At 35.0% G+C, this 27,581-nt stretch overlaps 1 pseudogene; it reads right to left on the bottom strand.

Annotated features, from left to right (window-relative positions):
* The window catches only part of LOC120170575, a 29,466-nt pseudogene extending 25,979 nt beyond the window's left edge, over positions 1 to 3,487 (bottom strand).
* Between the last annotated feature and the right edge of the window lie 24,094 nt (positions 3,488 to 27,581).

Below are 27,581 nucleotides of genomic sequence, written 5' to 3'. Positions count from 1 at the left end.
GCTTCTACCGCTCCGTTCATTTTTGGTTTATAAGCAGTAGAGTTGTGATGCTTTATGTTAAATTGTTCACAATCAACATTCATCATTTTGTTGTTCAAGTTTGTTGCATTATCGGTAATGATTCTTTCAGGTAAACCATACCGACATATGATGATCTATTTTTTTAAGAACTTGCAAATAGTGGATTGAGTGACACTGGCGTATGTCGCAACTTCCACCCATTTCGTAAAATAGTCAATTGGTACCAGAATGAACCGATGACTGTTTGAAGCTTTTGGATGGATTTGTCCAATGACATCCATGCCCCACATAGAAAAGGGCCATGGTGCCGTCATCACATGAAGAGGTTGAGGATGAGTATTTATTTTATCCCGATAGATTTAGCACACATGACATCTTCTAGCGTAGTTGATGCAATCATTCTTTAATGTGGACCAAAAGTATCCACACCTTATGACTTGTCTTACAATCATGTATCCGTTTGTATGAGTTCCACACACTCCATCGTGTACCTCTTCGAAGACCATATTTTCATCTTCTTCATCTACACATCTTAACAAGACTTGATCATGACTTTTCTTGTATAATATTTTTCCATCCTGAACATATCCAGCTGCCATCCTTCTGATTTTTTTTGTCAGTTTCGGTAGCTTCTTCTGGATATCTTTGGGTTTTAATGTATTGTAGAATGTTGTGGTATCAAGGCTTAGTGTTGACAGTTGTTTTTGTCCAAGTGACGTATCTATTATATATAATAATATTATTATATTGTATATTATTATTATTTACAAAGCCCGAAGGCCCGAATTACAAGCTCAACTGCAGGCCCTGTTATAACTCAACCATAGCTAGGTCCATACTTAGTTTACAACTTGTTCAGGCCTAACAACCCCGTTCAGGCCTAATCCCAACAGACCCGAGAAGGCAAAAATATTGTTAGGGTTTCCAGCACTTTCTTCCAGCAGCCAACAACCATTACCGTTGGATATGGAGAGATCTAACGACCACAAATGATCCAGATGATTCTAAAAAGCCTAGGGTGTCATCATTACCATAGGGTTATCATCTTGTCACCGCCTCGCCAGAAGATTCCAGAGACACCATGAGAGCCGCACACATTGCAATCCTAGGGTGAGTCACCACCGTAGGTCCAGTGACTCACCAAAGGATCTCATCATTGTGGACGATTTCCAGGGGCTATATAAACCCCGATCTTACAACAAAGAGATACAGAGAGCAAAAAAAAAGAGGAACCCAACAACAAGCAGCCATATACGTAGCAAGAGTAAGAGAGGAAAACAAAGAAATAACAAGGAAAGTACAGAAGAAAAGGAGAATGAGCCTACCTTGCCATCGTCGAAGCCCGAAAGAGCCGTCGAAAAAGCTTCTGTTCGAAGGTAAACGACTAGATCTACGAAGATTTATTAGGTTTTAGCCAAAGGGGAGACCGAATTTAGGTTTAGGATAAACAAAGCTTCGATTTAGTGGGTTTTGAAATTTTTTGGCCACCATGGGTGGGTGCCGGCGGCGGCAATAGGTGCCAAAACAAGGCGACCGACGGTGGCTGGATTCCCTCCGGCGAGGGAAGCCTAGAGAGGGACGAGAGCTTCTCTATCTAAGAGAGGGACGAGAGCTTGCCAAAAGAGAGAAATGAGAGGGTTTGGCCCTCTTTGGCATGATTTTGGGCTATATAAACCCTCCCCGAACGGCGTCGTTTTAGAGAGGGGTGTTTGTGTAATTATACGAATGGGTAAACTACACCCGTGACTCCTATACTCTGTAAGCTTTGCAAGTTAGTCACCAAATCAGGTTTCTATGTATTTAAATTTTGTCTTCGAATTTTGTTTTATTTTATTATAGTCATACTTATATATTTATATATAGTTTAGGAAAAATATTGTATTTAGCCCCTATTAATTTTTATAATTTTTATTTTGATCCCAAATTATAATATAGGTTAAAATATACTATTAGTACATAACATTTGTGATGTTTCGAATTATGATTATTAATTTGGATTTTTTTATTCCTTTAATATTTATTATTAATAAAGGATATTTATTTTAGTACCTAAAATATATAGCCTTTGTGTTAATAACCTGGTATTTTGATATTCTTATATTTTAATCGTTATTTTATATATGAGTATTTAAGTTGTATTATTTCATACAATAGATCATTAAATATCTTCTTAATTAATTAGGAAGGAATTTTAAAGTTATTACTGGTATGAAATAATATTCTTATTATTATTTTTGATTATAATTTATAAATAAAAAAATTAGAAACAAATTTGTAAATTTATTGCAAAGACAAATCAATTAATAGACACCGGTACCAATTTTTGGGCGTTATGGGGGTATTAATCATTCCTCATACGTAACCGACTCCCGAACTCATTTTTCTGGTAAGCATACCATTTGTTGTATTATTTTAATATTATTATTAGGAATTTTATTAGAATAATATAACATTTTGGTGACTAATCTCACCAAATTAAAAGATTGATGGTGACTCTACAATTTAGTGTTTTAACTGATTCAATGAAGATAAACACTTAATTTCGAGACTAGTTACCTCAGGTGTACTATTTGCACTCTCCGTCGCTAGGCAGATAAACGTCTCAAAAGTTTGGCGACTCTGCTAGGGAATTTTTAAAAGAGAGTCAAGCCACCAGTTTATTAATAATTATCTTTGCAATAAAATTATTAATTTGTTTTAAATTTAGTTTTTCCTTAATTATTTTATTAATTATACTAGTTTTTGTTTTTTATGTGTACATATTTAATTAAAGTCTTTAGAATAGAATATTAGGCTGTACATTATTTTATTCTTTTTATGCTTTTCCTCACCCACTATGCACTACATTCATGACATGAGCTAAAACCCCGCTCTTATCCTATTTAGTTTGAATGAGAAACTACTCCCTCGTGTGGTTTTCACCTCCGTATGGGATAGGGGACCATTCCTTGAGCTCACACCTTATGTTCCTCGTATGGTTTTCACCTCCGTATGGATGTAAGGAAGTGTGTTCCTTCGAATTGAACTTAATCCGAAAGTCTGTAATGGACAATGATTAAGGGCTTGGCAGTCCAAGGGACACCAACAAAGGACAATTCGTTGACCCTTTTTACCTTAGAGCCAAAACTTAACATATAGTAAACCTATAACTTGAGTCTAGTCAAAACCTAACCCCAAATGAGTCCTTTAAGGTTAGCATACAAGGAAAAACATGTTATGTCTTTTAATTTACTTAGCGTTACTTTTCTAAATAAATGCATGCGAACTAGAAATCACGTGGTTAGATTATTTTTCCAAAACAAAGCATGGAACTAGAAAGCATGAGGTCAGGATGTACATATAATGGATAGGATCTTTCATTTCCATTAATCGATACTAATCAATTTTCTTATATTTGTCTATTCTGAAGTTACATATATTAATTTTTCTACTTGCATTTGCATAACCATGACATGATCAAGGGTGTTGATTCAAGAGTGATCATCAAAATCAAAGTTTTTCATTATGGATAAAGGGTTTTATGATCAAGTAAACTATAACAAAGTCAAGGATTGGTATCTTGAAGAAGCTCCAAAAAAATTTGAAAGTTATGTACCCAAAGATCCTATTAGATTGGTACCAAAAGCATTTTATGGTAAGATCATCAATAGAAGCTGCCATAAAGGAGAGAGTTTTTATGAAGCTCAAGCCCATTTTTGGAAAGATGAAAACAAGAAATTGAGCACAGAGGTCGAAGCCATGCTTAATGATTTTCAAAAAATCATTCAAGCATTTGAAAATGTTGGTCTAGGAAATACTCCAGAAGAATGGTAACAAAGATCATCAAACCGAAAAATGATACTGAGCATTGGAAAAAGAATGAAAAGATATATGAAGATCGAGTACATAAATTCTCCTATGACTTACAAATTGCAGCAGAAATATGTGATACAACCATCATCAATTTGGGAAAATGTCAAGCTGAAAATCAGACGCTGAAGAAGACTATAGCCAATATAGAAGCTTCGTATCAGTTCAGCCAATTTGAGATTGATGCTGAATTAAAATACACTAGAACCAAGAACCACACATTAATGATGATGGTAGAGGATTATGGAGATCTTGTACAAGAACTTCTTGAACACAAGGGCTCTCTTATTTGAGAAAATGAGCAATTTTGTCTACAATTTCAGGAGATGGCAAGTAAGATTCAAGAAAAAGATAATAACATGAAAAAAACTGCTTCCCGAGCAAGCAATGTGGCTCACAAGCTGGTGGACTTAGCTGGTTTTACAAGGGAATTGAAGCAGAATGAAAACTTGATTCTAGAGCATAAATAGAAATTAAATTGGCTTTTTAAGGAGATAAAGAAATTAGGAGGGAAAGCTATCCCTTATATGTAATGATCTTTTGGATGTACTGAAAACCTGTTGTCTTTAATGAAAGCTGTTTTAAGATGATCTCTCTTGAATTACACCTTTTTCATACATACATATGAATTTGCATTTTTATTCTTGTATTTACATTCACATTTTACATAGCATTATAACATGTGTCAATCATGAATATATGAGAGTAATCAGTGAAAGATTTTGAAATCAGGAGTTCTGAAAGAACATTCAAGAATTCCGGCAGGTCTTTAAAAGATTGAAAAAATGAATGGAATATTAGCTCGAGTTAGAAAAATTGAAAGAATCTAAGAGCAGCTTGTAGAGATTCAACGAGAAATGTTTAAAGAAACAAGAATGTTCCAAACTGAGTCCAGGGAATATATGTTTAAGCTGATGAGTATGATGGTTACTATACTATATGGGGAGAAAACATTAGAAGACCCTATTGAGCATAAGAAGATAAAAGCCTTGGAAAAAAGTCTGAATCTTAATGATACAATTACTGCTATAATGATGAATGACCAAGGACCTGTTATGGAACTCAAAAATCCAACTTAGCCTCAAAAATCGAGAAATATGGTAGATGATATGGAAATGGAAGTTGGTCCAAAGAAAAGAAACATGGAAGAGGACCAAGTCCCATTAAAAAAAGGCTAAAAAGGCGAGAAAAAAATAGGGTGACACATGTCATTCCAATTCCAATCTCATATTCAGAATTGTTACCTTTTCTCTTTGAAAGTGGTCTTGTAACACTCATTCCTTCTAGTACTTATTTGCATCCAAATTGGAAAAATGTCAAGAGTTCATGCAATTATCATTTTGGAGATTTTGGTCACTCTACAGAAAATTGCATAATTATGAAATTAAAAGTTTAAGACCTTATAGCAGAAGGGTTGTTATGTTACAAAGATGGGAAACCTAAGCTTCTCAGAAACTCAAAGCTGGTTGAGAAAGAGAAATATTCAAATCATCGTTTCTCTCAGGATATGGGTCAATAATCAAACATTCAAAACAACTATTTTGATTATTGATCACAAGGTATTCAGAAAACTAATAGTAAACAGACAGTGTTATCGAGAGAGTTTATATCCCGTTTTCCTTCAGTCTCATGCAACAAGTTATATTTCAAGTTACACAAAGCTCAACTTATTACCCCATGTTTGGCTAAACCTTTGATACCTCCTTACCCAAGATGGTATAATGAAAATGTCTTTTGTGAGTATCATGCTGGAATCCAAGGACACTCCATCGAGAATTGCGGTAACTTTAAATGACGAGTTCAAGATCTTTTGACTCATGGAATTATAGAATTGGATGTTAACAAACCAATCTATTTTGATCAAACATTTGGGAGTCAACCCCTAAAATGAAGTTGATAGTGTCAAAACAAATAGAGAACAAGGCAAAGTTAAGGAAGATGAAGTATGCATGGCCGATTTAATCTCGATACTTATTTGATGAATGAGATAGAGATGAGAAATGAAAAAGTGAAAGGAAAGGTAATTCGAGACTGGCCTATAGGTGTAAGAAGAAATAGGGCAGATACAACCCTAAAAATACCTCAGACACATATATCAGATTTTCTAAAATCAAGAGAAACATGGGGTAATTTAAAGAGTCTAGTGAATACTACACCAATCACAGTTACAAGGAGCGTCCAGAACCAGGAAACAACTGTTATCACTAAAGAAATTTGTCCTGAAACTAACTTTGAGCCTAATTTTCAGTCATGGAAGGAAAAGATGATAATGAAATTGGACCAAAAAGCTGCTTAGAAGAAAGCATCGATTTGTGTATCTGAAGGCTCATCGAAAGAAGCTACCCAAGAAATGATCAACGAATGGGGGGCAAATATATACAAAGACCATGGTCCGATTACATATTATTGAGTTAATCGATCGACGGAATCGGCCAAGAGGGGGGTGAATATGCAATTAATAATTTCGGTGGAAGCTTTTGCAGAAAATTAAAAAGATTTGCACAGCGATTTAGAGTAGTTCGACTTTCTCAACCAAAGTCTACGTCCACTACCTTAGCTATCCACACTAAGGATTTTCCAACAAATTCACTAATTTTGTTCTTTCTTTTGAGGCCAAAGAGATAACCTTACAATACCCTCAAGAATATACCCCAATTCTCGAGAACACCCTTTCTCAAAGAGAAGATTACAAATTTGCAAACTTACAAGGAAATCCTCACAAGGTAGATTGTTTGCACAATTCTAGAACAAAGAAAAGAACACTAAAAAATGAATCAATTGAGTACACGTAGTGTTCTTGAAAGAAAAATGAATATTGAATGAAATATAGGCTTGAAATTCTCAAACTTAAGGTTTGATACTTTCTCTTTGATTCTCTCTTGATTCTAGTTGCTTGTAGTTTCTTGTTGTTGATCAATGGCTTCTAAGCTTGTTTAAATATACCTTCAAATGATTCTGAATGTCGGGGATGATTAGTGGATTCAATAGAGTCGTTTAAGTGTGAAAACAATTAATTAAAGTAGTTGGGAGCGTCAGTGCATCGATGCATACCCTGGGTGCATCGGTGCATCAGTGTAAAATTCAAATATTTTGACCGTTGGACTCTCAGTGCATCGGTGCACTAAGAGTGCATCGATGCATGAAATGCATTTGATATTTTGAAATAGCCTGAGTGCATCGATGCATGATCTTGTGCATCGATGCATGGTACGTGCATCAATGCATAAAATGCATTCGATGTTCAATTAATTCCATGGTGCATCGATGCATGGATTGGCGCATCAGTGCATCACTTTGAAAATTTGATTTTAGGCTTGATTTTGGTTCAAAATACTTTGTGAAAATTGTTTCAAAAATAGTTTAAGTATAAAACACAATTTTACACATTTTGTAAGGTTTGAAATGATCTTGAAAGACTTGGAGTAATAATTTGATATTCAATTAATTGAATCGAATATACTTTAGAAAATCATTTGTAAAATCTTAAAATTCATTTAAACTTAGTTTGTTATATCGAAATATCAAAATGTTTTCAACAATCTCCCCCTTTTTGATATAACAAAACTCTTGAGTAATTTTAAGATTTTCTTTGAAAATAAGTGAAATCAATTTTGAAATTACTCCCCCTTACTATAACATTTCTCCCCTTTAAAACTTTTAACACTTAACACTTCTCCCCCTTTTTGTTAAATAAAAAAGACTCAAAAACTGAGTGAAAGAAGGCTTTAAAAAAACATAGCCAATTGATTAAACATTTTAATTGAATATAGCTTAAGCTGCTAAGATCAAAGATCAAAAAAGAGGTTAGTCATTAGTGTTCATAATCAATATTCAAATCAAATGTGAAATGGTAAATTGGTCATAATGCAACTAAGATGTCAATAATCCAAACATTAATAAACATGAAGCTCATAAAGCTCAAACCAAATAAATAAAAAGTTCAAACATCCAACAATAGTTAAACAATTCAAAAACAACAAAATGTTTTAACAATCTAAGTTTTAAGTTTTAATCCCAAATACAATCAAAATAAAATAAGTCTAGTCATCCATAGAAGGATCGGGAGGCGGAGGAGGAAATCAGGCTTACATCTCAAGAGAGAAAGCATCCATGCGTGCAAGCATCTCCCTTTGAAACTCCATCTGATGAACTTCCAAAGTGTCTAAGCGTTGATTTACTGCTTCTTGAGTAGCAGTCAAGTGGGATTCGATGGCATACCGTAGATCAAATGTCTCCAAAAATGAACGAAAATATGGAGGCATTTGATCATCTTGTGGAGCTGGTTCTGGTGCAGGCTCCTCATCGGGTACGTGATCATTGATGTCTTGCATAAGCTGTTGAAATTTAGGATCATCGTCAGTAGCCGGAGCCGAAGGAGGAGGAGGAGGAGCACGAGAGGAGCTAGGAGCAGCTCGTGAGGAACTAGCTCCCGGAGTTTGCTTACCGGGTCTAAAAACCCATTGACCGGTTACCTCGTCTTGTTTCCAATCTTCTTTCTTCAAGGATGTAAGATTGATTTGGTTTTGGAGTGGGATAGGATTGTCGAGAGAGACGTCTAGACTAAGTTTGATAAAGAGGTTACTAAGAAGACATCCATAAACTAATGTTTTGACATGTTTTGAAGGAACAATGTTTATGACATCAATTAATTAACTGAAGATAATATGGGGGTAGATTGATTTTGATTTTATTCTTGAGACAGTGCATCCACCACAAATCCCTAATACGAAGAGTGGAGTACCTACCTCCGAATGGCCTAAACCACCAAGAGATCATCAGATGAAGAAAATGATCGTGATGAGATCGTAGAGTACTAACACTAGCATTTGGAACATAGGGATAATCTACAGTTTCATTTTCATTATATATCCCATAATCATCTAGCCCAAAATGGAAAGCTATAGTTTCGGGGTCAATATTAATATATTGGCCTAAAAGATAAGATTTAATGGCTATAGTTCCACATTGAGTTTCGTTTTGAATACATACCGCATTGGAATAGAAAATGCGGACTAATTGTTGATAGACGATAGGTTTGAGCTGAAACAATTTATCAAACTTCCAAGCTTTAAGAATCAGAAGGTATTCAAAGTTAATATCTATCATAGCTTGAAGAGAAGGAATACGCTCTTCCCGGATTCTATAAGTTTGAAAAGAATTTCTGTACCTAGAGTACAATTCGTCTCTACGACTCTCAGACATGTTAAAACAAGATCCTAATAGAGATGTAGGTGGAGGAGGAATGGGATTAAGAGGTTGGTTTGAACGAGAATGACTCGACGAAGTCCTAGGGCGTTTGGGATTAGACATGGTTTAGAGATCGAAAAAAGGAAAGAAATAGATAACCTGCAAATTGAAAAACATGTATGCACAATAATTAATCCTAAAACTCAATTGAGTCCGCAATAATCAAGGTTCTCTAAAACAATCCTAATGAGCAAAGTTTTGAAAACTATTTGAAGATATCATTGGAAATATTGCAATACATATAGAGTTCATAAAAACAATATAATGAAGTCAAAAATTTCAATGATTTTCAAAAATAATTTTTTTTAAATTTCGAATTTCAAAGAAAATTTTGAAAATTTGTGTATTTTTGATGAAAATTTGTTGTAAAATCTAGTTTAGAATCATCATATAACCAATGCCCAATATAATGTTCATCCTAGAACTAATCAAAACTAGCCCTAAGATGAAATGTATTCGGCTTCAGTGGTAGATAATGCAACACAATTTTGTTTCTTTGAAAACCAAGAAATCTACACATTTCCAAGGAATTGGCAAGTACCGGAGGTGCTTTTCCTATCTAATTTGCATCCTCCATAATCCGCATCAGAGAAGGCATGCAAGCTAAAGCTAGAGTCTCTAGGATACCAAAGTCCTAAACTAGGAGTGTCCTTAAGGTATCTAAAGATCCTCTTAACAGCTAGTAAATGTGATTCCTTAGGGCATGATTGAAATCTAGCACATAAGCAAACACTAAACATAATGTCTGGTCTACTTGCAGTTAGATAAAGAAAGAACCAATCATTGAATTATATAATTTAACATCCACACATTTATCTCCTTCATCTAAGTCAAGCTTTGTTGATGAGCTCATTGGAGTGTTATGTGGCTTCCCATTTTCCAGTCCAAACTTCTTGAGCATATCTTTAACGTACTTAGCTTGATTGATGAAGATGCCATCTTTTCTTTGCTTGATTTGGAGTCCCAAGAAAAATGAGAGATCCCCCATCATGCTCATCTCGAATTCGCTTTGCATTAGCTTAGAAATTTCTTGGCAAAGAACATCATTAGTAGAACCAAATATTATTACATCAACATAAATTTGAAATACTAATAAATCTTTACCTTTATGCTTTAAAAACAATGTAGTGTCAACCTTCCCTTTTGAAAAACCTTTTTCAATTAAAAAATTTGACAATCTTTCATACCAAGCTCTAGGAGCTTGTTTTAAACCATAAAGTGCTTTTGTCAATTTAAATACATGATCCGAAAATTTTGAATCTTTAAAACCTGGAGGTTGTTCCACATACACTTCTTCTTTAATAAAACCATTTAAAAATGTACTTTTAACATCCATTTGATATAATTTAAATCATGAAAACATGCAAATGCTAATAATATTCTAATTGCTTCCATCCTAGCTACGGGAGCGTATGTTTCATCATAGTCTATGCTCTCTTCTTGAGTATACCCTTGAGCAACAAGTCTAGCCTTGTTTCTCACTATATTACCACTTTCATCAAGCTTATTCCTAAATACCCATCTAGTACCTACAATAGATTTATTACTAGGCCTTTCAACTAATGTCTAAACTTTACTTCTCTTAAATTGATTTAACTCTTCTTGCATAGCCATAATCCAATGTTCATCTTTTAATGCTTCTTTAATATTCTTAGGCTCTATGCATGAGATAAATGCAACATAATTACAAATATTTCTAAGAGAAGATCGAGTTGTTACCCCTTTGGATGGATCACCTATAATGTCACCATCCTTGACATAGTTGTATTCCCTTGGGTAAGAGACTTCCCTTTCTTCAATGGTTGGATTCTCGAGAGGATAATGAGTTTCCTCATTTTTCGTTTCTTCCTTTGATGATGGTTCTTCAACGTCATGTCTAACGTCATTTGTATTTATAACACCTACATCATCATTCACTCAAGAATCCTTCCTCGGAAGAAGGTTATCATCGAAAACAACATGTATAGACTCTTCTACAACTAAAGTTATTTTATTAATATTCGATAAGCTTTAAAATTTAAGGAATAACCCAGAAAAATTCCTTCATCACTTTTAGCATCAAATTTTCCAAGATTGTCTTTACCGTTGTTTAAAACAAAACACTTACATCCAAAAGGATGAAAATAACTAATGTTAGGCTTTTTATTTTTGAAAAGTTCATATGTAGTTTTCTTTAAAATAGGCCTAATCATTACTCGATTTATAACATAACAAGCGGTATTTTGTAGCTTCCACCCAAAAATATTTTGGCAAATTGTTTTCACAAAGCAAGGTTCTAGCAATTTCTTCTAAAGTTCGATTTTTCCTCTCAACAACTCCATTTTGTTGAGGGGTTCTAGGTGCTGAAAAATTATGGCTAATACCACTAGAATTACAAAACTCAGTAAATCCAAGATTTTCAAATTCAGTTCCATGATCACTCCTAACACTAGTTATAGAGTAACCTTTTTCGTTTTGGATTACTTTTGAAAACGTGATGAATTTTTCTAATACTTTATCTTTAGTACTTAAGAATAGAACCCAAGTATATCTAGAATAGTCATCTACCAAGACAAATGCATATTGTTTCCACCCAAGCTAGTAGTCCTAGTTGGCCGAAAAAGATCTATATGGATCAATTGTAATACTCTACTAGTTGATACATCATTAATGGATTTAATAGAAACCCGCTTTTGTTTTCCTTTAGCACAAGCATCACATATTTTATCATTATCAAATTTTAGTTTAGGAAACCCTCGAACTAAATCACCTTGAATTAGCCGTTGCAAAACACTCATACTAGCATGTCCTAGTCTCCTATGCCATTACCAACTGTCATGCTCATCCTTAGCTACTAGGCTTCAATTAGTCATATCAATAAAATCTAAATGCACCATGTATATGTTTCCTATTATATGACCAACAAGCATAATCCAATTAGATGCAATGTCAAATAACTTTACAACCATTAGTTTCAAACATGACATTGAATCCTTTATCACATAATTGACTAATACTCAAAAGATTATGCTTTAATCCATTCACGTATAAAACATTTTTAATTTGTATGGAAGAGATATTACCTATAGTACCTATACTTTTGATGTGACCTTTTGAATTATCACCAAAAGTCACTTCTCCTCTATTTTTGGCGTTAAGCTCTATGAACCGGCTTTTGTCCCCGATCATGTGTCTCGAGCATCCACTATCAAGGTACCATGAATTTGAATTTGTTTCCCGTTCCTTGTAGCAATGCTCCTTTTCCTACAAACATAGATTAATTTCTAATTTTTGGTACCCAAATTCTTTTGGGTCCATATTCATTAGTTTCCAAAATCCTAGTCCCCTTAGGTATCCATTTGTGTAGGATATCTTTATCTTTAGTAGCAATGAGTCCTTAAGGAACCCATATACTTCTAACGATTTTTCCATTAGAGGTTCTTCGGGGTCCTCTATGATTGTAGTTTTTAAACCTTTTTCTAACAAAGTTGGATTTTGAATTTTCTCATTTTTCAAAACGTTTTGTTCCAACTTTATCAAAAGAAGCTTTAAGATCATCAATTTTCTTTTGATGATCATCATTGACCTTTGAAAGTAAATTTTGCAAATCTGAATTTTTCTTTTCAAACTCTTCTAGTTTGATTTGAAAATCTTTGATTTTTACTTTCAAGATCGTTGTTGGTTTTGGATATGAGTTTATTTTCATTTTTCAATTTTGAAACATCATTTTTATATTTTAAAAACAATTTCTCATAATCCGAAGCCAACCCATTATATTCCTCTAATAGCTCATCATAAGATAAATCATCAAATTCAGATGAGTTAGAGGTTACCTTAGAATCTTCCCCGAATGCCATCAAGCACAAGTTTGCTACTTCTTGTTCCTCTTCATCGAAACCTTCTTCATCACTCCATGTAGCTACATGAGCCTTGTGCTTATTCTTTGATTGACCCTTTCTCTTTAATTGTGGGCAATCATATTTGACATGCCCCAGCTTTTTGCATTCATAGAAAATGATCGGGTCCTTCTCTTTTTGTTCATTTTTGAGGCCTTCATTTCGTTTGAATTTTCTTCCTCGGTAAGGTCTCATCATTTTTCTGAACCGTTTAACAAACAATGCCATTTCCTCGTCATCGTCATCTTCATCCGAATCACTATCTTCTTTTATGGATTTGAGAGCAACTCCAATGTTTTTCTTCTTCTCCTTTGGTGTCTCTTCAATCTTATCGAGGTCCACCTTATCTTCAAGCATCATTTCATGAGTGAGGAGGGAACCGATTAGCTCTTCAAGAGTTAAGGACTTTAGGTTCTTAGCCTCGATGATTGCGGTCTTCTTGAATTACCATGATTTTAGAAGTGAGTAAACTAACTTCCTCACAAGCTTTTCGTTTGGAATGATCTCTCCATATGATTTGAGACCATTGACAATCGTTGAGAATCTATCCGTCATAGCTTTGATATCTTCATTTGGTTTCATCCTGAAATTTTCATAGCTATGTGTTAGAAGATTAATTTTAGGTTCTTTTACCTCGTCGGTGACTTCATGAGTGACTTGTAGTTTATCCCATATTTCTTTGGCGGTTGTACAAGATGAAACTCTTCCATATTCATCTGGTCCAAGAGCACAAAATATGATATGGATTGCTTTGGAGTTGAGTTGGAACATTCTTGTCTCTCATTCACTCCACAATCTTGGATGAGTGAGAGGCTTGATATATCTGTCTTCTACAATATTCCATGCTCCCATGTCACTTGCTTGAATGAAATAAATCATCCTATTATTCCAATAGGCATAGTTAGCTCCATTGAAGAAAGGAGGCTTGTTGACGGGCATCAAATCGAGAACGGAGTCGACATTTGAAGTAGAGGCCATTGATGACTTGACAATTGATGTAACTCTTCATGAATCGACTCAAGAGGCGATTAAACCTTCAAATGAGTGAGGCTCTAATACCAATTGTTGAGTTAATCGATCGACGGAATTGGCCAAGAGGGGGTGAATTGGCAATTAAAATTTTCAGTGGAAGTTTTTGCAAAAAATTGAAAAGATTTGCACAACGATTTAGAGTTGTTCGACTTTCTCAACCAAAGTCTACGTCCACTAACTTAGCTATCCAAACTAAGGATTTTCCAAAAAATTCACTAATTTGTTCTTTCTTTTGAGGCCAAAGAGATAACCTTACAACACCCTCAAGAATATACCCCAATTCTCGAGAACACTATTTCTCAAAGAGAAGATTACAAATTTGCAAACTTACAAGGAAATCCTCACAAGATAGATTGTTTGCACAATTCTAGAACAAAGAAAAGAACACTAAAAATGAATACAATTGAGTACAAGTAGTGTTCTTGAAAGCAAAATGAATATTGAATGAAAAATAGGCTTGAAATGCTCAAACTTGAGGTTTGATGATTTCTCTTTGATTCTCTCTTAATTCTAGTTGCTTGTAGTTTCTTGTTGTTGATCAATGGCTTCTAAGCTTGTTTAAATATACCTTCAAATGATTCTAAACATTGGGGATGATTAGTGGAGTCAATAGAGCCATTTAAGTGTGAAAATAATTAATTAAAGTAGTTGGGAGCGTCAGTGCATAGATGCATACCCTGGGTGCATCGATGCATACCCTGGGTGCATCGATGCATAAGTGTAAAATTCAAATATTTTGACCGTTGGGATCTCAGTGCATCGGTGCACTAAGAGTGCATCGATGCATGAAATGCATTCGATGTTTTGAAATAGCCTGAGTGCATCGATGCATCAAATGCACTAAATGTATCGATGCATGGTATGTGCATCGATGCATAAAATGCATTCGATGTTCAATTAATTCCATGGTGCATTGATGCATGGATTGGTGCATCGGTGCATCACTTTGAAAATTTGATTTTAGGCTTGATTTTGGTTCAAAATACTTTGTGAAAATTGTTTCAAAAATAGTTTAAGTATAAAACAAAATTTTACACATTTAGTAAGGTTTGAAATGATCTTGAAAGACTTGGAGTAATAATTTGATATTCAATTAATTGAATCAAATATACTTTAGAAAATCATTTGTAAAATCTTAAAATTCATTTAAACTTAGTTTGTTATATCGAAATATCAAAATGTTTTCAACACATATCTAACAACCAAAGAAGTACTGAGGTAGTTAGATAAATAAGTGGAAGTTGTTGTTTACTACTATTGTACCTCTCATTTTGTAGGATCTTGTTTGAACATGTTTTTGTTCTTTTCTCTGATTTTTTGTAATAAATGTGTGTTACTTTTAAGGATATGAGCATTAAATCAATTTTGCAATCTTGAAGTTCTTTGAATATCACTGGATTAAAACACTCTTTATGGTTAGAGTTATACATCCTTGACAAAGTATCAAGATTGAAAACCAGTAAAAAAGGCACCCTGACATTACCTCAGAAGAAATACACCCCGACACTACACTGCCCTCTTACAAATATGCGAGCTTTCTCCAATGTAAGGAATTAGACAAAAGGCTTGGTATTTATATATTTGAGCGTACAACATTGGGGCATCTTTTGTGTAACATTGCGAAACTGACTAGATTATTTTTCTATTGATGATATTCGATGATGAAACTTTTACAAATCTAGTCTAAGTTAGTTGCTTGGGAATTGAAATATAGTAATGAGATTTTATGACTTCCATCAAACACATAAACTATAACATGTTCTCCTTAAAAAAGAGTCATATATGTAATGAAGTTGTCTCTCTAGAGCAATTGGTTAATAGCCCTGGCTTTATGGATAAGTTTTAATTACCCCAATGAAGGCTAATTTCAATAAAGCTAAATTCGGCTAGCCAAAATGGTAAAAAGAAGAAGATGTTGTAAGAGAGTGAAATAATACCTGTTATAGTCTACTTCACACGTGCACACAGAAATTTCATTGTTAGACCGATATTTTTACACTGCTTTGGGTAGAATCAAAGATTTCAGAGAACTGAAATAGAAGTATTTTAGAAGGTCTAGTAATTGGTTATGCTAATTACGTCATTTTGTACACATCCAGTTAAAATACCAAGTCAAGAAAGTGAGGCATGTGACAATGTTCACAAAGAGTGAGAGAGGAGTGACATCTTCAAATAAGATGAAACCATAGAAAATAGGAAAGCCAACCTGAAACTAACCTCTCAATCTTAATACTTGCCAAAGAACTATAATTTTAAAACATAAAAGTTATTGATTTTTTTTATATTCTTTGAACTCATGCTTATGATTTGATTCTATTGTGAACATGTAAAGGGCAATATTTTACAAAATTCTTTCATTCTTTGATAAAGAAAGGAGGAAAAACATTTTTAAACGGGATGATCTCAAATGAGAAAGGTTCTTAAATCAAGTTGATGTTTATTCTACCCTTATTGAAAGAAGAATGAACAAGGCCAGAATGAGAAAGTATCACATTCTTAAAAGCAAGTAGCCCAAGAGACCAAAAGTTTAGGGAATTAGACTTATAACATTCTTTTGTGACAACTCATCAAGGAATCGATGACTATTTCATTTGGAAGATGAATGGCTCTCAAACATTTATGTCAAAAGAATAAGAGCATTCAAGATTACGAGATTTGGCATCAATAGGGCCATAAGTACCCACAATGGGGCATTATAAAAGTTGGACCTCGTGAGGAGTATGAGATTCAAATTAAATAGACTACGAGAGAAAACCTTCCAACTTAGCATGTGGGGACATTTTGAAGATTCATATCAGTGTGAAATAATTCTAGGGCATGCTGAAGGCCCATGTCAGATAGCAATAATCTATGTGTGGCATTTTGAAGACAAATATTGGGGCAAGCTGAAAGCCCTTTATCAGGGAAAAATCATTAATTTGAGAAAATGTTTCCAATGAGATAGAAAAGTATGAAGAATGAAAATGATGGAACAATGACAGTAGAGTTGACCATACATCACTGTTTTGTCTACCATACGCTTACATTATCCCAAAAAAAGCCATAAGAAAGGATGAATGTGTTGTCAAATGTTCCCTGTTATGATCCCACTTGTATTTTCACTGAGATATCATTATGACATCATACAACAGCTCTAAACACCATGCAAAGAGTTTCCTTGGTTGATAAATCTAGGCAGAAGCCACAAGAAAGGATGAATGTGTTGTCAAATGTTTTACGAACAAGTAATTATAGTGTTGAACCAATGTTGCGATCAAGTAGTATTCTCAGTTATTGATTCAGGATGAAGGTTATACTCCAAAGTTAGAAGAAAGAAATGATGAAGATTTCCTTACAAGAAGAGGTACTGGAATTTTAACAACAAGAAACTAGTAGAGCGAACTAAGGTTGAACGATAGGTTGTTAAACATCTCGACATGATATGATATGAATAGTTTTGTTCTAGATCTGATTAGATATGGAGACATGAAAGGAATTAGGATAAATCATTCTTATGATGTGTTTCAAGAGTCAAATCAGAACATACATTGCTCTCATGATTAATCTATGTTAAGTTATATCTATATTCTATAAAGATGATAGATTCTCTATTCAAAGATAAAAAGTGTAATTGGATTTTAACACAAGTTCAGGTAAAGAAAGCCAGTTTTATCAAGGAAAAAATGGGGCAACAAGATCATAATTCTAACTATGGAAAGAATTCTATTTCTTCTAAAACTTTCATGAAAATTGAGCCAAAGAAGAAACAAATATACAAGTTGTTCATATGTTTCTTCAGAAATGCAAATTTGATAGCATAAGCTGCTACACTAATGACTAAAGTGAATCCCATGTTGTGACATGATGTGACATGATGAAATGGATGTTGTGGAAATGGAATAATGGTAATATGGTGCAAATGGATATGTTACGGCAAAGTGGATGGAAATGTCTTGGCAAGTTAAATTGTGTTGAGTGCAAACAAATGAAAATGTAAAGGCAAAATAAAATGTAAATATGGATTTGATTACTAGGACTTTAACTTTCTTACATGACAAGCTACTATGGGAATAAGTGATAGGAGTCACTTAGGAAAATTGAAATCTACTTCTCAGAATGGTCTTACTTCTATGCCTTATATGCCCGGCAGAGTTTACTAAGGGTGCCCTATGCTATCTCTAGTTAAGGGACTCGACAGATTGAAGATGTCTTGGCAAATCGATTGGCGTAAATCCCTGCAGTGATCCTATTGGTCCAGATAACAGGATATGTCTCGGCAATACCTTTTTGCGGAAACATTAACATCTAACCTCTCGTTCATACACAACTCCTTTTAGTTGAATGAAATCCTAGCCTTATCTCTAAGGTGGATTAGGCCTAGTTACTATCTAGAACCCCTTGCTTATATGGTTCCTCCCTAGTTTCTCTCGAACACTAAGGATGTTCTACCTAGTCATTATCTCGAACACTAAGTAATCTCCTAAGGATTGTCTACCCTCATAGCTCTTACAACCTTAAGGCACTAAGCTTTATAAATAAAACAGATAATAACATACAAAACAACCATTCATTAAAGCAAATCTTACCAAAATGAACTCCCACCAAATAAGACTAGTTCATAGTGGGGTTAGAATATATCAAGTACAAAGTAAGTTAATCCGTTCCTTACAACCCAAATGATAAATAATGAAAGAAAAGAGCAAAGGGAAGGAGGAAAAACCTTCGATGTGCACTACCGAAGCTTCCCTCGACCACCACAGACTGTCCTAGCGAACTAGCTCCTCTCAGACGCCTAGAATGCCACTCTCTCTAGCTTGTCAACGGAGGAATGCCATGGCAAATAGGATTGACAGAAAAAGGAGAGACCTTTTTCTCTTTGAAAATAAGCTCAAGCCAACCTATGTAAAGTCTTCTTTCTATTGTGGCTTCATCCTCTATTTATAGGGGAGAATTAACCTAAGAATTTGTGTTGAAATTCCTAGGATACCCCAAATCATACTTCATTCACATGAGGGTAGGCAGAGCTGGCAGTGGTCCCCCTGGGCAACTGGCAATGGTCCAGCCTGGGTGGCTGGTTGAGTACTCGACATGATCATACTGTAGTAGGTTGAGGCCTGATAGGATCAACAATAGCATGCATGTCCGGTAGGATCAGCAGCAGCAGGGCATGGTCCCCTCTAGGAAGAGGTCTCCTCTAGGAAGAGGTCTCCTCACGCGTAAAGATCACGTGAGGATAGGGACAGTTGGCTCTAAATATATCTTTTTTCATTTTGTTCGCTCTTAAAATTCCAAATGGTTCGATATTTGCATTCTACTCAGCAGTTTCCTTATATCCCAGTATTTCCCTTTTTTTTCCCTGCTCCCAAATTATACACATCACCAAACAAACACCTTTCCCATAAAGCAACACTGATTACAAAATAAAATGTCACGACAAATATAATTCCACCACATGTAACCATATGCTCCTAAATGCATCTATATGATCCTAAATGGGCACTTAGATAGTCAATAACTTAAGTGAAAAGGTCTCAAATATGCCATTTTTATGGAGTTATCAATAACCAAAGGTATCACATTAAGGGTAGATCCATTGTCGATTAACACACTAGATAAGGCGTGCCCCTTGCAATGAGTGGTGATGTGTAATTCCTTAGCTTGACTTCTTCCCTCAGGCGAAATCTCATCATCAAAAAATGAGATGAGATTATCAGCTTGGATGTTGTTAACCAGTCTATCCATTTTGCTGACTAGTATGTCTTGTGGCACAAATGTCTGATTTAAGACATTCAGAAGTGTCTCCCTGTGTGCCTCTGAACATAGCAGCAGTGTCAATATTGAATTACGTGCTGACAGACTATGTAATTATTTCATGATACTATACTCACTGTGTTTTATAAATATAATAAACTCTATAACTTCTTCTTCCTTTATTGGCTCATTTATTGCCAACACGTCCCCTTTGAATGGTTCAAGTGGTCTCTGGGGTGATTTAGCCTCTTAGGAGTAGTATTTCCCCACGGTATGCCCCACTTCATTGTCATTTTCATTTAAAGTGCTTACTTGACATTTGTACTTCCAATGCACTTTCTTGTTGTCCTTGTATGGAAAAGGTCTAGGTGAAGTGATCACCACCTTTATTGGTGCCTTTTCTATCTGTTATACCTTAGGGGTGATTAATAAAGAATGACCCGTGCCATATCTTCTTTCGGATGAATCTTCAGTCGCACAAATATCAGCTTCTGGAGTGTCCAGTATCTTCTTCATAGAATTCCAGCTCCTTCATATCCATCATGAGTTTGATCAAAGCTCTACTCTGAGCAATCCTGCACATCATGTCCTTCTTCATTGTGGTAACAACAGTTGCTACCATATTTATATTTTGGTGTGCCGGAACGTGGTGCAAGAAATCCTAATTTCACCATCTGTCTCCATACCCAAGTTAGGGCAGATTTATTTCAGCAACACTTGTTTTGACCCTCTTGCTCCTCTCCTTAAAAATTATATTAATCCTGCTTTCTTGGTGGTTAGGCAAATGATTCTGTGCAACATTCGTTGTTCCAGAGTTATTGAAATGGATCCAATTCTTGTTGCGCATTCTCTACATGATCCTATTGAATACGAGGCAGTTCTCAATAGTGTGCCTTGAATACCGCCATGATATTCACAATTAGCCTTTTCATCATACCACATGGGGTATAGGGGTTTCATAGGTTCCACCGAATATAGTGACACTATATGAGTGTCAAAGAGTTACTGATAAAGTTCTTTGTAAGTTATGGTAATATGATCAAAATGTTCTTTTTCTATTTCTTTCCTGGGTTCCCTTGAATCTTGTCTAGAAGTACCTGACGGTACAACTGCAGTTGATTTTGGGTTAGAGATTGTAACACCTTTGTTGGTGTTGTAGTTGTTGATGTTGTTTACATCTCTATCCCTCTTATTCATAGGAGGTTTCTTGCTGGTCTCCCCTTCAATCTTGCCTTACTTTATGGTTATTTCTATCATCTCCCTGGCCATAACCAAGTCAGAAAAATTTCCAGATGTGATTGCAACCAGGTGCCCGAAGTAAGGAGCCTTCAGTATTTGCATAAAGTGCTTCCTGGTTTCCTTCTCATCCAAAGGTGGATGAACTTGCACAGCTAAATCCCTCCATCACTGTACATATTGTCTGAAACTTTCGTTATGCTTCTTCTCCATACTTTGTAGCATAACTCGATCAGGTTTCATATCGTTTAAATGTTTGTATTGTTCCACGAATGTCTTGGCTAGATATTTCCAAGTCTTGATATGGGACTTGTTTAATTAGTTATACCACCAGATGGTTGAACCAGACAGACTCTCCTAGAAACAGTAAGTCAAGAGTTGGTCATTTCTTACGTATCCCGTCATCTTTCGATAGCACATGGTAATGTGAGTTGATGGGAAGCTGCTCCAATCAAACTTTTCGAAGTCTGGGACTTTAAATTTCAGAGGAAGAATCAAATTTGGGTCTAGGCTCAATTCCAAGGCATCAACTCCATAATAGTCGATGTCCCCTTAACTGTTTTCATTTGATCTTCCGATTGCTTGATTTTTTATTCCATTTTCTTTGCCTTGTCATCTTCGTCAAAATCTGGTATATGGTAGTCATCCGGATTATTATAAGGATTGGATACAACAGTCTGTACTTTTATAGTAGACGAGGCTTGTGCTTTCGTAGCGGATGAGTCCCCTTGAAGTCCTGGTAGGATTTCTGGGGAGAAAACCACATGCGGGATAGGTGGCACAATTATTCCTTCAGATACCCCTACCCCAGGGGTACTTGCTTGATTCAAAGCAGATAATTTTGCGACGATTTGATCAACCAAAGACTCTTGGCTTTTAGTGATCGATTTCAGGGTTCTTTGATTATTCTAACTTATTTTCTCTTCCATCTCCCTTTGTAACCTTAGCATATTTTCCTCGAGTTGAGCAATCTTTGTTTCCATTTTCTTCTTCTTTGAACGGGTATTATGAGGATGAGGTGTGTCCAATGCCTGAGTTGGTATGTCCAGTGTTTGTTCCTTTTTTTATGAGACATTTTATATTAGTTAATATGAATGTAAAGAAATAAAGAAAAAATAACAAATGAAAAGTATGTGAAAATGCACGATGCAAGAAATTTTCGAGGCATTAATCCAAAAATGTGTATGTTATTATAAATAATCTTTATTGGGAAAAAATGTTATTTCTTAAAAGAAAAAAACATCTCAAAGGTAAATTCTGACTAAGTCATATAGACCCTTGACAAGTCTTCTTCCTTCATCTATCATCGCCTGAATACCTTTTCGGACCACTCTGACTTTTCTCACCAAACCGTACAAGTGATGTGCCGCTTTCTGCACTTGTTCTAAGAAGTCTCGAATGACCATGTCTATGGCTTTTACTCTTTGCTAAGCCTGATCCCAACGAAAACACAATTGAAATCCTCCATCAAAGGGAACTATCTGAAGCTCACTTGCTTGTTTCTTGAACCCGTCCACAATGGCCTCTAACTCAGCTATGGTTTTTCCATCATGTTCTTGCTGTCTTTGAAGAGACTTCTCTAGATCAGCCACCTTGGTCTTTAGAAGTTTGTTCTGGTGTTGGCTGTCTAACAAACGTCTTTGGGAAGTTTTTAGCTATTCTTTCAAGGTCTCTCTTTCATCTTGTCCTTCGAACTTCCTTTTCAGTCTGCTGGCTTCACTTTTCTAGTATTCAGAAGATCTTGTCAGGCTGGAATTATTCTGAACTTGTTCTTGATACATCTTTCTCAAATCTTCTAGCTCAAAGTAGATTTTCTTTTGTTCTTTTTCTAATATGTGTGCCCGATCTTTATGAGTATAAGCATCTAACTTCCATTGGAATCTTTCAGCCTCGAGTTCCCTTATCCTTCGTTTTAGCTCATCATTTTCAGTTTCGAATTCTTTCTATGCTATCTCTAGTTCGGAGGGAACTGGTTTAAGACACTTTTCCATGGTCAGAGTATCTTTATGCTCTGCATAGGATTGATGTCGTTCTTTCTTAACTTCCGTCATTCTAAATAGTTTGGAGTAAGCATGTCTTTAGCAGCTACGACATCCATATAAAACATCTTTTTCCATGACTCAACTACATCTTTGACCCTTTTCTTGTAATTATCCTCATGGTATGCGAATTTCGAACCAAATATTCCATGTGTAGTTTGGACAAACTGGCGTGCCCCATACTGCTGAAGTGCCAAAAGTGGAGAATATCCGACTCCACCCCATAATCCAAGTAACTTTATGGTTTCTGAGTCTCCACACCGATAAATGATGTCACTATGGGTCAACCAAGGGGCTCTCAAGACAATGTCCTTATCCTGAAGATGCGTGAAAACATTCAACCATTTCTCTTTTGGGATGTCTTCTTACCATTTCAGTGTGAGGAATTCCCCCAAAATAGAGTAAGTGGTACTGAATTGGCGGTAAGAAATCCCGTCAGTCTTCCAGAAGTGACTATAGATCCAGACCTGAAGAAGCTGTGTGCATCCTATAAATCTTCTTCCGCCATTCTTTCTGCAATGGTTGAGTGAAAGGAAAGTTTCATTTAATATTGTAGGTACTGGTTCACTCACTTTGGAAGTTGTTTGAATAGTTCCACCACAACCGCCTCAATGTATCCCAAGCTTTTTGGGAAAATAACTAAGCTGTAGATACCCAATGCGAAGAGATCAATCACCTCCCTTTCATCAGGATGATTCTTCATTAATTGCTTGATGTGGGTCTAAGCAATTCCTTCTCCTTTACCTTTGTGCTGAATCTGGTCAATTACCCACTTTTCATCTACCCCTGCAACTTTTGCCAACCCATTCTTAAAAGGCTGACTTTTGATGTACTTGGTGTAGACCCGGTCCATTCTGTTTCCTTCACAATACAATGAAGTAGTATATTCCTTCATTAATTGCTTGAAGTGGGTCCAAACAATTCCTTATCCTTTACCTTTGTGCTGAATTTAGTCAATTACCCACTTTTCATCTACCCCTGCAACTTTTTCCAACACATTCTTAAAAGGCTGACTTTTGATGTACTTGGTGTAAACCCGATCTACTCTGATTCCTTACAATGCATCAAAGTAATATATTCTTCAATTGTGGGCACCATATCTTCTTGATTGAATGTGAAACAACTGTAATATGGATTCTAAAATTACACTAAGGCTCGAATTAGGGGCTCATCAATATTGACATGGAGTAGAAGTGCGATACCATCATACTGCCGACAGAATCTCTGTTTCTTGTTACTTTTCCAGCTGTCCCAAATACCTCTGAGTCTTGTTACATAACCAACTAGATTTGACACAAAGTTGCCTTGCAGACTATCTCCCTTTTCATTCTGAGTCTTCTCTGACCATAGTCGGACCTCTGCGTTTTTCACCTCTTGCATTACAACCCCTTTGTCCATTAATGCAAATTTTTTTTTTGTTTAACAAACACTCTTTGCGGATCAACACCTCTTTTGAATGATGCAAACGATAAAATAAAAGAGAACAAAAAAGAAAGGGAAACAAGTCAGTAAGATAATAATCAAAATAAAACTAAAAGTAAAAATAATAAGAATCCTACCCCACATGATATCTAACTCACATGCTTTAATTCTTACATTTCTATCCCGCATGCTAATTTAATTTTGAGCAAGTCCTAACCGCATATTTTTCTAGTTCGCATGCTTTGAATGGTGAATAAAACATGAAATAACTCAAGCATCCTAGGTTTTGAAATAGAGTTTCGGGGTGGGCTCTAATTCCCTGTAGTCTCCCTGTTAGGTTCTAAAAAAGGTACTCAAGTTCTCCTTGCTGGTGCCCCCTTGGGCTTGTCAGACCCTCAGTCCTAAGCCCATTACAAGCTTATGTGGACCGAGTTAAACTCGAGAGGACATATTCCCTTATGTCTATATGGAGAATAAATTCACACGAAGACATAAGATATATATAAATCCTGAAGGTTACTTGCTAGGCCTATACGGAGAATAAATTCCCACGAAGGCGTCGCTTTCGCCTCTATTTATAAAAGGGTTTGGAGCTCGGGTATAGAGCCTGAGATGATTTTTTTTTTAAAACTGAAATTATTGAAAAAACGTCAGTACAACTATTTATTTGAAAAATAATCAAAGATAAATAATAAGGATCGAATAAATAAATTAAAATTTGAACTTATAATTTTCGCTTAAGAAGACAACCGAAAATTAATTTTAGCCTGACTCACTTACCTGGTCCTCAGCAGAGTCGCCAAGGTGTCATAATCGTCCTTCGGGTGAGCCCGAAATTGAACTTCGACTTAAATAAAGCATGTTAGAGCCGCCACTAATCATTTTTTTAAAAGAAAATTAGGTTGATCGGACACATTAATTTACCATCTTACCTGATCTGCGTTTTACCAGAAATATGTCAGATTTGGGAGTCGATTACAGTAAAGGAAGGATTAATACCCTTGTACTGCCCTTTTGGTACCAATTTAATTTCTCGGTCATCTTAATTGTGAAAATTAAAAGTTAAATTGAAATTTAAAGATTCAATTCGAATTAATTACCTTTGATTGGTTAAAATTATCCCTAAAAAGTCAAAACAAATATTAAATAATGAAATAAATATATAAATAAAAAAGAGTTGAATAGAACAATATTAAAAGCGAAAAGAAATTTTTTTAAGAAAATGTTAAAATTAAAAAATGAATAAAATAAAACAAAAAATGTTGAATTTTGAAAGAAATGAAAATAGGAAAAATGAAAAGAAAAAATGTTTAAAGAAAGGAAAAAAGTTAATAAAAACACTAAAACAGAAAAATAAATAAATAAATAGATAAAAATTAAAGGATCAAATTAAACTAAAATAAAATTTATGGATCTAATTAATACTATAAAATGAGTTGCAAAAAAATAGAAGTTTAGGGGACTAAATCGTGAAATATAATAAATATAATGAAGGATTAAATTGAATTATTTGAAAATTCAGAGGAAGAATTGAAATAGGTAACCAAAATGAATTACACATCAAAGTTAGAGGTACTGCGAAAATAATGAAACTATCTTGTAATTACACCAATGTCTCCCTATAAATACCCCTTAAAACACCAAATCATTTTCACACAACTTCAAAAATCAACTACCCCAAATTCTCTCAACTATCTCAACCCTTCCCCCAACTAGCCATGGGTCAGCCACACTCCAGCGATGCCCCCACTGTACCGGCTGTCATCGACCGCCGCTCCGACCGCCACCACCGTGGCCGTCAAAACCAAACTCGCCTAAAATACTCTCCTCAACCCACTGAGACTGAATCCGGGGCCAAAATCTCGCAAAAAAACCTCGAAAAGCATAGATCTACGCCCAAAGTTTCGATGTTTTACCTTGAAACCGACATCTCTTCACTTTTCGACGACTCATCTTCTCTCGAGCCAACACCATCGCACGCGCTAATTTTTTTTACTTTCTTTGTTGCTTTCGAATGTGGTTTTTGGTTGATTGTGTTGTTGTGTAGTTTCAATTTCTTCGTCCTTTCTTGTTCGACTTGCAGGGGCTTATATAGCCGTTCACCGGTGGTTATTCGACTGAAAAATATGGGGTTGTTCCCTTCTTTTTTGATTTGCTTAGATTTTGGGGATGTGTTTACCTCTTTGTCGAGTGTTGTAGAGATGAGGTTCTCGTTTGCTCTGATTTTGCTGTGATTTATGATGTCAAAAATCACGGTCGGTTAGTCACCGAAAACTGGCTCGGGATTCTCAGTGATGCCTTGCCAGTTCGTGGTCCTTACTACACCATGCAACGTCGCTTCTTAAAGATAAAACCCTAATCTACTGGACTAGGTCAGGCCTCCTAACCGGGCTGGCTTGCTGGGTCAGGCATGCTGGCTCGGTTGGGTTGCATTCTAGATCGGATTGAACCCGAACTTGGACTATTCGAACCTGAAAAACGAGGGAAAAATAAAATAAATAAAAAAGAAAATAAATAATAATAATAATAATAATAATAATAATAATAATCTATTTAAAACTATATAATATATTATATTTTCAAAACCATATATTATATTTTCAAAAAAAGTATATTATATACGTTTTCAAAAATATTTTAAAAACTATATATTATACATTTTTTAAAATTATTTTAAAAGCTATATACTATATGTTTTCAAAACCTTTTTTAAAAAACTATAGACTATATGTTTTCAAAAATCGTTTTAAAAAACTATATATTATATGTTTTCGAAAACTATTTAAAAAAACTATATATTTATACATTTTTAAAATTATTTTAAAAACTATATATTTTCAAAACCGTTTTAAAAACCATATATTATATGTTTTTTTAAATAAGCTTCCAAAAACTATATGTTTTTTTTAAAACTATATTTGAAATTATTATATATACGATATTATATAATAAAGACCCTGAACAAAAATAAGTGTTTACAGCAGAAAATTTCAAAACAACAAGATTCCGATGACAACCTTATAGGATTTGGGTCTCTTTTCTTAATAATTCATAAAGGATATTCCTTGTCCTACTTAGGTTTTTGGTCTCTTGTCTTAATAATTCATCAAGGATATTCCTTGTTCCACCA

This window comes from Hibiscus syriacus, unplaced genomic scaffold (assembly GCF_006381635.1).
Source record: "Hibiscus syriacus cultivar Baekdansim isolate YM2019G1 unplaced genomic scaffold, ASM638163v2 tig00111783_pilon, whole genome shotgun sequence".
Taxonomy (NCBI): domain Eukaryota; kingdom Viridiplantae; phylum Streptophyta; class Magnoliopsida; order Malvales; family Malvaceae; genus Hibiscus; species Hibiscus syriacus.
The sequence above is the reverse complement of the archived record's forward strand: the minus strand, read 5'-3'. Positions and strand labels throughout refer to the sequence as shown.